Source organism: Perognathus longimembris, chromosome 28 (assembly GCF_023159225.1).
Source record: "Perognathus longimembris pacificus isolate PPM17 chromosome 28, ASM2315922v1, whole genome shotgun sequence".
Lineage (NCBI taxonomy): Eukaryota > Metazoa > Chordata > Mammalia > Rodentia > Heteromyidae > Perognathus > Perognathus longimembris.
The window spans coordinates 54,533,444-54,537,654 of NC_063188.1; the positions used below are offsets into that span (position 1 = coordinate 54,533,444).

The 4,211-nt window shown below is 38.3% G+C and overlaps 1 pseudogene; it reads left to right on the forward strand.

Moving 5' to 3' along the window:
* Window positions 1-2,790: 2,790 nt before the first annotated feature.
* On the forward strand, window positions 2,791-3,717 carry LOC125343045 (annotated as a pseudogene).
* The last annotated feature ends 494 nt before the right edge of the window (window positions 3,718-4,211 follow it).

The following is a 4,211-nucleotide window of genomic DNA, read 5'->3' on the forward strand; positions in this document are numbered from 1 at the left end:
GAGACCTACCATCTCAATATATGCAAAATCATGCATCCACCCCACATCTTAATGAAGCTGCAAAAACCACAAACTGAAAGTATTCAGGAGTCTGAATCTCCACAAACCTGTGCCCAGATGTGTAATACTCAGAAAAAGATCATGAAATTTATGAATAAACAAAACAGCATGTCAATCTAAAACCTCATTAACAACACAATAAAAGATTTATATGAGGGCAAAGAAAAAGCAAAGCCAAACAATGAGCTCACTAAATAATGATAATAAAAGGAAAATATATTTAAAAAACTAGATACTAGACAAGCAACACGAGGAATCACATAAAATAATATAAACAGCTAAATGGACTAAAGAAGGCAATGTGGGATATGAGAGTAAAATTCAGTAAAGAGATGGAAGCCATGAAAAACTAAAACAAAATTGTGCAAATGAAAAGCTTAACTACCCAAAAAAAATTTCAGTTGAAAGTCTAGGTAATAAAAGAGACAAAGTGAAAAGCAGAGATTAAATAAAGCAGAGAAACTAGAATAAGCAAGTCATTGAAAGAAGATGTAGAAGATACTAATGGTTAAAAAGAAGAAGAAAGTGTATATACCATACTCAGGGTACCAAAATCAAATACAGTGACAACAGGGCATAAAAAATAGGAAAGAAAAACAAAAGAAAAAAAAGCATGTGGACTAAAACCTCAGGTCCATTAGAATTGCAGCTTATTCTCAATTTGTATTCTGCAAATACCAAATGCAAGGAGGACATGGAAAGATAAAATTCAACCACTGAAGGACAATAATTGCCAACCTTGACTATTGTATTCTGGGAAGTTATTTATCAGATTTAATGGAGAAATAAAAACCTTCCTTGACAAACAAAAGCTTAAGGAATTCAAGACCACTTAATCATCACTAACAAATGTGAGTATGGGTATGTAAAAGAGGAAACTACTGGTGGAAACTTCATTAAAATTAGAACCATTTTATGACCCAACTACCACAGAACTGGGTACAGTTCCAAAGGGAATAAAGTTACTATAACAAAGAGATATTTATACTTCCATGTTTACTATAGTACACTTAATAATAGTCAAGATATTGTATCATTCATGCTGACCATCAATAAATGAATGTTTACAGAAAATATTGAGAATGGCAAGATGCTAGAATAGAGGCATCTAGTCCTTTGTCCTCATATTTTTCCACAAAGAACCAAAGAAAGAATTTTATAGCTGCAGATTGTGTGGCAAGTCAGTACACAAGAGCAGTAGACATCAACAGTAAAAAAATAATCTTACACAATCTAGACATCTGGAATATCATCATAGCAAACAAATAGAATATTTCAGCTCTGAGTAAATATTTCAAGTTCCAATGGCAAAAATGGAACATTTTCTATCTGCAAGGGTAAAGATGAAAAAGAATGACAGTAAAAATCATTTCAGACTCTTGAAATTTCTAGCTATTGCTAGTTTTCACAGTCCTTTCATTTCTATATCCTAAATAGATAAGAAGTTTGAAATCAGCAAAGTGATCTGGCTTTTGGAAAATAATTTACTTCATTTCCCAAAAAGCTTCCAGGATTCTATAGCCAAGAAGCATCTTCATTAGAGAATTATTTTGTGAAGTCAGACTGCTCTAGGTGTCAGAAATCTCTGAATATTCCCCTTAAACAGGAGCTCAAGAACTTAAAACTTCACACAGTCCAATGCCCTGCAAAAAAGTCTTCTCATGGGGTCTTCAGAGATCTGAGATGCAATTGGGGTTGATGCAAGGCCCATCATCTTGACAGTTCAGTTCGCCTCAGAAGCCATATGAAAGCTTCCCTTAGCATATGCCTAGCATATGGGCAAATTCACTGACTGAATCCCAACAGCTCATCAGTGTTGAAACCACATAGCTGATTTTTACCATCATTTCGTCATCAGGAAAACAAACACTGCCACACTAGTATCCCAGAAACTTGACCTTAGGTACCAGGAAAGATGATGGAATGGTGAAAGTAAAAGGTCAGAGCTCCATCTGATGAAATGGAGACACAGAGCTTTGGCAGGGAAATCCAACCCAACAGAGAATAATGGAAAGATTATAAGTGGTCACAGTTTTGTGCCAACAAAGTGGCATCAAATCTTAAACTTCCAGAGGCACAAGAAAGGAAAAAAAACAGATTCACAAATCCACAGCCACTATGACTTCGCAGAAACACTCAGTTGCTACTTTTTCCACTTCATTTTTTAAAATTTCTATTTCCTTTTATCCTGTGGCCTGTGTGCCCAGTGCACCAGTGGAGGGAAACAGGTCTCCAGTTTTAGACCTGATGGCTTAAAGGCTTAGCAAACTAGAGATAGCACTTCCATGCCGGGAGGGTCCAATGGAGGCAGCCAACAAAGGACCTTCAGGCTCCTGCACAGTAAAACCACAATGAGGCCACAGAATACTCCATGAAGGTGATAGCACCTAAGCTCTCTAAATATCACTCACCCTCACAACTGATTTCTGTACCTACACCAAATAACCTTTACAAACCCTGAAGCCACATACTTAAATCATATTGAAAGATCACAAAATTCATGGATAAAAAAGACAACACAATCCTCAAAAACCAACAAAACACAAGGGAGAATTTAAGAGTGAAGAAGTACAAAAGTCAAGCAAGAAAACTCACTAAAGAAAAGATTAGAGATGCCTTTCCTCTTTGTCTTCCAGTCTCAGCATCATTAATGCCTGCTCAGTCCACTATTCTTACTTGTTGTTTAGAGGAAGGAGGACCTTAGTCTGAAGGCCTTCAACCTCTGCCATCATGGGTAGTTTGTCAATGCCCATATGCCCTGGGATTCTGTCCCACACTTCCTCTTCTTTCAGGACTCAAAGTGGCATACATCTGCACAAAGACAGGCTGACCGTCATCTCTATGTTCTTGATGCCAGGTAAGGATCTGGACAGCATCTTGGAGAAGATGGATTTGACTTTTCCCAAGTCCTAGCTTTTCTGTCACAGAGAATGAACATGGAGGCATATACTGGCAGGCTGGGGCCATGCTGGTACTGTGGAATTTGTCATCAGGCAGTTCATTACACCAGCAGCTTTAAATGTGTTTCTCCATCACCAACTGTCCATTGTGGATGGACTCCAGAATCACAGCTCAGTGGTGCCAGCTGGAGGCCACCATGAAGGGATAGGCTCTCAGCTGTCTCACTGAATCCTATGCCTATGGTTGTTTTTATAGGAAACCAGAGTGCAAAGCTTTACCAGAAGTACCCCAAGGCCTACTCACACATAGAATTGCTATGTTCAGTAGCTTGGCTGTTTCCATATTCCTCAGCTCTTATTCCATTGACTACAGTGAGGTTCTAGAATGAATTTGTTGCAGATCCAGGATATGTTCTGGTCCCAGGACTGCCTTGGTGCCTGTGCCTCTCATTTAGAGGACAAGCTTGCACCACCATTACCACTATGCTCAGTTCTCAGATCCATCTCTACTTGTTATGTCCACTGCTATTGATTTTCTCCAGAATAAAAAGTGGTGGATTTCACTGGTGAAAACTCTGCATCACTAAGAGGCATGATGCTGGAGAAAGACGACATTGCAGTCATCCTGGGTACAAGGGGCACTCTCTTCCCATGACTTCAGAAACCCACACCTGCCCCAGAGGGTCACATCTTCTGCAACCCAATTGACACCCACCACTACATGGCACTACTCTTTTTTGGCAATCATGGGGCTTGAAGTCAGGCACTGGGCACTGTCTCTGAGCTCTTTTGAACCATAGCACCACTTCCAGTGACTCATAAATTAAGGCAGAAGATTCATTGAACTTCAGATTTTAAAAACAGCTTGAGCAATAGAGACATCCCATTTCATAATGAGTAAATCAATGTAAAATCATAAAAATAAACATAAGGTACAAAAATAATGATCATCTCCATGTCAAAGGAGGAGGTTATGGTTAGAGGGAAAGTCCAGTCTTGTGTGAACTTGTCTAGGGTGTCATAGAGGTATGACTATAGGAAATCTAAAATAGAGACCACATGGTGAAAATAAAATATAACATCAAATATACACATATAATAAAATTGGAATTTATTATAATTATTAGTATTAGTAGGAAAGTATTTCAGGAAAAATGTCATAGGAAAAACTAGGAGAAGAGACAAAGAAAGGTTTACAGGTAGTCAGACAATAATTTCCTAACTCTTGAATGCCTACCCCATGTTTTTACT